Below are 9,469 nucleotides of genomic sequence, written 5' to 3' on the forward strand. Positions count from 1 at the left end.
AAAAATAGTTTCAGCTGCAATGCTTAGGTTCAAAGAGAGTTGATCATCATTAGGCATCAAATCACATATGTATAAAACCCATTTCTTTACGTGTGATTATACCGTTCAAACTATTTCTTTCACCTATTAAAAAAATTAGAAGATTATCATTCAAATGAAGTTAGCAAATCAAACGGAAAAATCTAGACTTAATAAGAATGGACCTGAAAATTAGAAGACACTTTTCTATCCACTTAAGAACGGAAGCATATGCTGAATGACTAACATTAGGTATGTTTTTATAGTGTAGTCTTTAAGATTTGATGATAAAAACTTTTTCATATTCCTCAATTACTTAATTTGATTCCTTTCAACTTCTCATAATTAGCAAAAATACGTGGCAACTTCTATATTAATTGAGAACTTTAGTGTTCACCCATTACCATCAAAAGAAACAAAACACATATTTAAGGAGAATTAATCTTTAAAAAAGAATATAATATTCAGCTGTTTCAACACATAATAATTGAGTAGGACTTCGGAACTTCTCATTTTAATCCTTTATTAAGTAATTCAAATATTACTACTATATTAGATATTTAATTTTGGTTTAGATTAATTATTTTATTACATTTTAATTTAGTATAGGGGAAAATGATAATTCCACTTAGCACTTTGGAGCTTCCCACTTTAAATAATATATGGTAGGAGGTAAGGTCAATTTCCCCCTCCTATGTATTTCTACGTTATTATTAAAAAAATTAAAAAATAAACTTGACTACTTGCATGACTATGCAATGCAAGACAATCCAGGCTGAATCTCCAGATATGACAGCAATGATGGCTCTCAGAACAACACAACATTGTTCATCACCCACCATATTAGATAACTTGGATCTTTTTATATGCAAAACCCCACACCCCAACCCCTCTACCTAGAACAAAACACTACACTTCTTCCCACTTTACTCTCTTTGGTGACTCGTACCACTAACCTCATGGCTCATGGTTTGAGGGAAAAGGCCTTTTCCAGCTAGACTAAGATACCTTGTCTTTTGGGAGTAAGAAACCTAAAGATACACAACAACAACTTACTTACCAAATGGTTGTGGAGATACAATTTGGAAGATCAAGCTCTATGGAAGGAACTCATTTAACACAAGTACGGTCAGGAAGGTCAATGGTGCTCAGAGGAAGCGACATAAACATATGGTGTGGGAGTATCGAGGACTATAAGGAACACATGGCTGACTTTCAGAGACAATGTAAGGATAGAGGTTGGCCGAGGAAATAAGGTTTTGTTTTGGAAGGAAGATTGGACTGGTCAAGGGTCCTTGGAAAATTTATTCTCTGGGTTGTTTTCCCTTTGCTTGAATTCTTATAGCAAAATACAAGAGGTTTGGTCTCCACAAGGATGGGATTTGCTCTTTAGGAGATTTCTTAATGATTAGGAAATATAGTGGGTATCCGATATGCTAGCTTTGATAGGAGATTTTTCGGCACAAATCTGAAAACAGATAAATTGTTATGGAGGCATCATACTGATGGTCAATTCTCTGTGAACATAATGTATAAAAGGGATCTCGCCACAATTACAGGGAAGAAATCAGGGCCATGGAGTGCTATATGGAAGAGTGTAGCCCCTACTAAGGTGAAGTGTTTCACTTGGTTGATAACTAGGAGAGCTTGACTAACACATGATAAACTTCAAAAGAGGGGAAAAATTATTGCCTCAAGTTTTATCTTTGTAAAGAGGCTCTAGAAACCAACAATCATATGTTCCTCCACTGCAAAGTAACAACACAAGTATGAGCTCTATTCACCAATTTAGCTAGCCTAAATTGAATTATGCCAGAAAATACATCAGACCTACTAAGTTGTTGGGTCAGAAGGGGAGGTAGTAAGAGCCAAAGGAGGTGGTGGAGAACAATACATGCTTGTATCTGGTGAATCATTTGGAAGGAGAGAAACGGAGAATTTTTGTAGGGAAAGAATGCACTATAGAGAAGATTAAGTGGAAAGTAATTACCACTTTAGGTTTTTGGTGTAAAGAAATGAACATAGAAGAAGAAATTCAACTAGTCACTACAAAAAAAACTGTGTTTAGCGACAAACAAAATTGGTCGCTAAATAGCTTATTCCGTCGCTATTTTGGTTTAGCGACGGAATAGCGACACAATATTGTTCGTCTCTATATTGCGCGTAGCTAACCATTTAGTGACGAAAAAATTGAATCCGTCACAAACTGAGTGACGGATTTGCGACGAAAGTTATTCGTTGGCAAGATTAGCAACGGAAAAATCTGTCACTATTTTTGTAATTTACGTCGTTGTTCTTGTAACTTATTTTGTCGTCTCAACATATTGGCGACCAAATTATTGTCGTTAATTTCGTCACCATTTTCTTTAGCGACAAAAAAATTCGTCGTGTATTTTAAATTTTATCCCTCATTTTATATATTATTTCATTGTTTAATCATATAGGGCGACCAAATATTTTGTTGCTAATTTCATCTCCATTCATTTAGCGACGAAAATAATTTGTCACAAATCTATCAATATATTTTTATTTGTGTAATTAAATACACATTTCAACACATATTATATAATCATAAAATTAACTTAATTCGTAGAAATTAATATTCTACAAGATCCAAAATACATAGCTAAGTGCAAATTATATTACCAAGTTCAAAATATCCCCAATGATAAATTTCAAGCAAAATATATAGCTGAAAGCATTTGCAACAAAATCTAGCCAACAAAAACTAACTAAGAGAGACTAGAGAGCCACAATCATTCCTCAGAAAGCGATGCACGATCCTCATCGATATTTTTTGCAATTGGAGCAGGAATTACAGGTGCAATAGTTGATGGATGGTTGGCAGCTGAGTCTGCTTGAGATGAGGCTGGAGAAATCAAACCACGTACCTGCTCTACAAATATAGGAAGCAAGTGATTGGTTAGCGAAGGAATCATTCGCACCACTAACTCATCCATATTTTCTGTCGGTGCTGTTTGAGCATTTGGACATAGTACTGAGCCAGAAGCATCAGATCCAGAAGAGACACGAAAATTTGGTCCATAAAATACTTTTGCTTGAGCTCCAAGACCATATATCCTTCTTTTCTTTTCCCCTCCCGCTGCTTGATAATATGCTTTCCATGGATCAACTTCAGATTGAGTTTGTGTTTAGTTCTGTAATATTTCTTGATATTTTTCCTGCAAAAGAGTGAAAATTAGTGAAATTATTTATTTATAACAACAATAGACACATACAGACTCAACTAACAGCAATGAGTTCTCATTTGTTTAAAAAATTATGCAGTTAAAAAAGGTCTAAGAATAAAAACAGACAAACTGCGCAAAACAAAGTTCACATGACTAAATTTTGAACAAAACCAACATCAAATATCGAAAGCGGAATTCTAGATCAACACCAAATATTGAAATCTGAAAAAACTGCACTTGAGAAACAACTATTTAAGCTACAACGCCTACTTCTACTGATCCTAATATCTTTGTCAGGCTTAAGTGTCTAGAGAAGGAGAGCACAACTCATAAAAAGCACTGACTGAAATGTATCGAAAGCAGAATTCCAGATTAACACTAGTCCTCCTGTTGATCACGTGAACAATAATCTAAGAGAGGAGCTTGAGAAGTTGAAGAATGGTCAGATAAGTCTGAGGGTAGAACTTGAGAAGTTGAAAGAATGGTCAGATAGGTAGAACTTGAGAAGTTGAAAGAATGGTCAGATAAGTCTGAGGGTCAGAAAACATAAATCTTTCTTTCCTAATTTGCTAGGTTGTGGAAAGGAAAATGTCTTTTTTTCCTAGTTGCTGCAGTCAAGATCCCAATCCATAATTTTACTTGTGATATTCCAAAACCACAGATAATGCCTTTCACCTAGTAAACTTCAGTAGGTTTCCTATTGTCTAACCATAAGTCCCCACCTTTGGAAACAATAGTATATTGGCAGTTAACAACATTGGTTTTCCTTCATTCACATGGTGATAACAGTTGCCAGTTGAACCAGTTGGCGAATTAAATATGCATGTCCTGTAAAATAATTCTGAAAATTGTTTGTTTTGATGACAGGCTTTTCCAGAGGAACTATTTTATGTTCTCTGTACAGTGCACATCCTAAGAGGACTTAATGTTGGTCTGGGAATTAATTTTTCATGTGCTGAGAAGTGGAGACCCATTACTGAAGAAGGTCTGTATGTTGCAGGAAGACTTACATGTGTCTTCTGTTATGGTCGACACTAGAAATAGGCCACGATTGGTGGAGTCACCAGATTGTGTGGCTGGCTCAGTCCAGGATTGGATTGGAAGGTGGAAAGCGAGATTTCTATGGAAGGAGAAGCTTTGATTGCAAAGTCTGCTTCTAGTTAATTGACATCTGAAAAAACTGAACTTGAGAAACAACTACAACACCTACTTCTACTGATCCTGATATCTTTGTCAAGCTTAAGTGTCTAGAGAAGGAGAACACAACTCTCAAAATTGAACTGAAAATAAAGATTAGAGAAAGGGATTTGAGCACTCAAACAACATAAACTGCCAGCAAGGACCAGTTGGAAAGCATAAAAACATAAATGAGCTTAGTAAAAGAGCCCAGGAAGCTAAGGTTCAAATGGTGAACTGAAAATAAAACAGATAGTTCTTTCTCTCAACCTATCTTGTGTTGTTTGTCATTCCTCTATAGACACATCGATGTGAATAAAAAAGAAGAAAATTAATAATGGTATGTGAACTTTGTCATTAGCAGGAGGATTTAGCAGTGGTTGCTGACAGGCTTTCAGAATGCCAGAAAACAATTGCATCCCTTGGGAAACAACTACAATGTCTAGCTACTCTGATCAATTGTGTTCCAATCAAAATCAAAATAAAAAATAACAGAAGCTAGAACGAAAATAAAGGGGAAGCACCTGCAACTTATTCCAATCAAAATCAATACCGACAATAGCAATGAAGCTTGAAAAGGGGAATGATTGCTAGATCGAGATAAAGCATTTTATCTGGATTTGTATAAAATAAACACAACAACAATATAAAATTAAGAAATCGAGTTCACAAGAAATCTCCATTCCCTTTTGAAGAGATGTCACCAAAAGGGGCAAGAACCTTCAGATTTTTCAACCTCTTAGCAGATCATAAAAGCTTCATGCCAATAATCATAAGAGAATGGAGAAAACCAAGTCATCCAATGTTAACCATTCTCCTAAACTATTTGAGAAGTAAGAAGAGATATAGGCATTACTAGGATCATCAACTCATGTATTATCAACAGTAAGAAGAGATACAATGAGCAGTGGACCAAGACTGAAAAGAACACAACAATTGAAACTAATAACACCAGCCACAAATGAAGAGATTAGAAAGCACCTTGGGATCAACAGTAAGTATATTGAACTTACATGCACGATTTGAGCTCGTTCACCAACAAAAGATTTTCCATCATGACCATGTGTATGGACATGCAAATGTATCTCACTTGGTGTTGGATCGCGACCATTTTTAATAGCCTATACAAGAAAAAAAAATTAAAGTACATGAAAATATAAAAGCATGGTATAGTGTAATTCGAGACCATATCTGTTAGTTCATAACAAAGTAAGGTTAGCTAGGAGACACATCCATATCAGCACTACATTGACATTAACAAATGTTTTTTCTTGTTCACAAAATTCTAGAAAATCCTTAGAGAAAAAACTTGAATGCTAACTCAATTGCAAATAGTCACTGTGACACAAGTAAATGAAGGGTGCGTGAAAATATACTTACAAGTCTCTTACGATGCTCTCCAATGGTAATAGAGCCTCCCCTGTGAGTTCCTTTGGCAACTGCATCCTGACCGCCACAACGATTTCTTGAATTTATTTTTGACTTTTCAATAACCTCAGGTTTCTTCCAAATACTCATCCAACTTTCCCATATTTCTTCTGAAATATATTTTGGCCGTTTTCCTTCTTTTTTTAAGCCAGAAATGAAATCACTGTACCTTCTCGCTGCCTTCCTTCGCCATTGTATCTTCACTTCACTATCAATGGATGGATCCCAATAGAATTCTTTCTGAAATAGTTTTATAAATAACAACATCAGTATCCAAACTATAAAACTGATGAACCTTTTTAATTAAAATGCTGAAATATTATACCTCGAATTCTCCTAGATAAAAATCTTTTGTTTCTTGTGGGACACTTTTCCAATTAGTTCCCTTGGGATCAAGCTCACTCTTGAAAGACTCACATATTCGGTTAGAGCAAGTACTTGAAGGTTCCAACCTGAAAAAAATTGAAGATATTAAATGAACTCTTTGATACAGAAATTCACAGTATATTAATAATAATAGTGCAAACACACACTAACCCGGCAGCAGAAAGAAAAACAAGCGTCCGCTGTTCAGGGTTACTATTGCTCTCACCTTCACCTATTGTGTTGTTTTGACTAGATGTAGAGTCACCTGTTACGTTTCTCTGATCAGTAGATGCACCTTCACCTATTGCATTGCTCCTATTAGGTATTACAGGGGCTGGTTCAAGATGAACTGATGGGGTACTACATTGATCTGATGTTTGAACAGGAGGCGAAATAGTAGGAACTAAAGTCTGAACTTGAATGATAGTATTTGGTCCGCTAGAAGAACTAATACCACCTTGTTGAGAATTAGTTATGGGAATAGGAACAGTTGGCATATTAACTCGACTTGTGCTTCCTCGACCTCTAATTGACATCTTGTTTGCACGACTTATGTTACCTCGACCTCTGCCTCGTGTCATATCTACAAAAAAAAACAAAGTTAATCATATTTATCAAATCTGAGTTAAAGAATTTCTCTCTTTTAAGAAATATTCAGATTTTTTTCACACATGTCATGGACCAAACTAAACTTGAGAATGTCCAGAAGTAGGAAAAACAGAAGTCTGAGAATACCTTCCAACTATATAAACAACTATCTTATTTCTTGAGTTTACCTGCTCATGCTAAAAATGAGGTTCATTTAGAAAAATTTCAACCAAAGTTGAAGCATGTCATACACAAAAAGATACTAATAGCTTTAAGAAATTAGAGCTGCAAAGCACACAAAAGATACAACAATCAGTAAGCACTGTTTTGCCACAAGAAACAAATAGCATCCAAAACATACTACTATAAACAAACGTCATTAAAGACATTGTAGCACATTACTATCAATACACTAGTCTGTATCTATTTCTTCTTCGAACTGCTCATCATCCTCTTCAGATTCATTCTCAGTTTCATACTCGTCTTCTGTAAATTCTTCATCTAATTCATGATGCTCTGGAAACAATCCATAATCAATTGGTTCATCCATTTCAATAGCCTCCCCATTTGGATCATGCAGAAGTATAGTTTCATCAACAATAATATTCATATCTATCTCATGAACTTCAACTTCTTCAACTTGAAATGGAAGATTTGGTTCTGGTATTGTGATCACTCCCTCATCAGGTAATTCAATGACATCTCGAGGGTTGACTTTTAATACAGCTAACCAATCATCCTTGTCCTTCTTTGTGCTAGGATAAGACATATAACACACTTGAGTTGCTTGCATCGCAAGAATAAAAGGTTCATATTTTTTAAATCGGCGACGATGATTAACATCGACCAATTTATACTGATTATGCACCTTAACACCAATATTTAATGCCGGATCAAACCATTCACACTTGAATAACATAACTTGCTTTAAAGGTGCTCTACGGTATTCCACTTGTATAATTTCTTGAATCCTTCCATAGTAATCACCCGTATTTGGATCAGAGATACAAACTCCACTATTCATTGTTGATCTTGCACTACCGCGATGTACTGTTTGAAATTTGTATCCATTAACAAAACACACTGGATAAGAATACACACTTATTAATGGTCCATGAGCAAGACTACGCAAGTATTCATTTTCAATATGGTTGGATCGAACCTATTTAAAAAAAATATGATAAGATTTAGTCTAATTCACAAGACAATTCGACACATTATATTTTAAATGATAGTGATGATTTAATTAGGCTTACATATTCCTTGAACCATACAGAAAAATATGTTTCGAGACTCTCATCTATTTGATCTTGAGAGAGATTCGGAAACTCTTCTTGCAAACGTTGCACATACATGCTTCATTGCAACAAAATAAGTCAAAAATAAATTCATAATATATGGACAAATTTATTATATGAAAGAAGTATAACCTTTAAAATTTTACCTCACAAACGGCTCAACCTCTTGACAATTTAGAAGAATATAAGTTTGGGCAGCCTTAATTTCCTCAAGAGACAAATCTCTCTTTTTGGCTTCACCCGATAACCTTCCTGGATGGGTGAATATTGATAAATTTTCTTCATCATCTTTCATAACACCACCATCATCATTACGGGACACATTATGATGACGTGACATAACATGAGGTTCAAAATAATGAGAAAAGAATTGTGTTGATTCGGCCATCAAGTATGCTTCACAAATAGAACCCTCAACACTAGCTTTGTTGCCTATCATATTTTTAAGAGTTCGAAGGTACCTATATATGTAAGAAATTAAATTATCATATTGAACTAGCATATTGACACTATATAACTACATAAATATTTTATATTTACCTCTCAAAAGGATACATCCATCTATATTGTACAGGTCCAGCAATTCTTGCTTCATATGGAAGGTGCACGGGTAAATGTTCCATTGAGTTAAAGAATCTAGGAGGGAATATTCGTTCTAACTTACACAAAATTTGTGGGATGTGTACCTCTAATCTCTCTAAGTCCACCTTTCGAAGAACAGTTGAAGTTAGATCTTTAAAAAATAAACTCAACTCTGTAAGTGCTTGCCACACATTACTAGGAAGTAGCTCGCGAAAGGAAATTGGCAATAGTCGTTGCATGAACACATGACAATCATGACTTTTCATCCCAAATAACTTAAATTTGTCTGTGTCAAGGCATCGACTCATATTTGAAACATACCCGTCTGGAAACTTCACACCTTCCAACCAATCAAACAAGACCTTTTTTTCATTCTTGTCTATTGTATATACAGCCTTGGGATAGCTTCCATCGGGATTTCTTGCTAACTCTGGCCGATTGCAGTATTTTGCAACATCCTGACGTGCTTTGGGATTGTCTTTGGTTTTGCCATCAACATTAAGAACTGTATTAAATACATTATCAAAGACATTCTTCTCAATATGCATGACATCAAGATTATGCCGTATCATATTAGAACTCCAATAAGGCAAATCCCAAAAGATGCTTCGTTTTTTCCAACCACAGGACTTACATAATCTCTTATTAACTTCTTCAGCATCTAACTCAGTTACCTTCCTTATCCCCAACTCACAGATTTGATTAAGAATTTCTTGTCCCGTTCTAACAGGTGGTGGTGATCTTGTAACAGTATGACCTTTAAGAAAGTTTTTACGATCTTTCCTAAATTGATGGTTTTGATCAAGAAACATCCTATGACTG

The 9,469-nt window shown here is 35.2% G+C and overlaps 1 long non-coding RNA gene and 1 pseudogene across 1 annotated transcript; both read right to left on the reverse strand.

Moving 5' to 3' along the window:
• Positions 1-2,774: 2,774 nt before the first annotated feature.
• LOC125858422 (uncharacterized) lies at positions 2,775-6,760 on the reverse strand (annotated as a pseudogene).
• A 1,055-nt stretch (positions 6,761-7,815) lies between these two features.
• Positions 7,816-8,338, reverse strand: LOC125864673 (uncharacterized). Its single transcript, XR_007446260.1, has 3 exons — positions 8,212-8,338; positions 8,024-8,123; positions 7,816-7,929 (listed from the first exon to the last, which is right to left on the reverse strand). It is a non-coding gene; the product is annotated as an uncharacterized LOC125864673 (long non-coding RNA).
• Positions 8,339-9,469: the final 1,131 nt, after the last annotated feature.

Source organism: Solanum stenotomum, chromosome 1 (assembly GCF_019186545.1).
Source record: "Solanum stenotomum isolate F172 chromosome 1, ASM1918654v1, whole genome shotgun sequence".
NCBI classification, from domain to species: domain Eukaryota; kingdom Viridiplantae; phylum Streptophyta; class Magnoliopsida; order Solanales; family Solanaceae; genus Solanum; species Solanum stenotomum.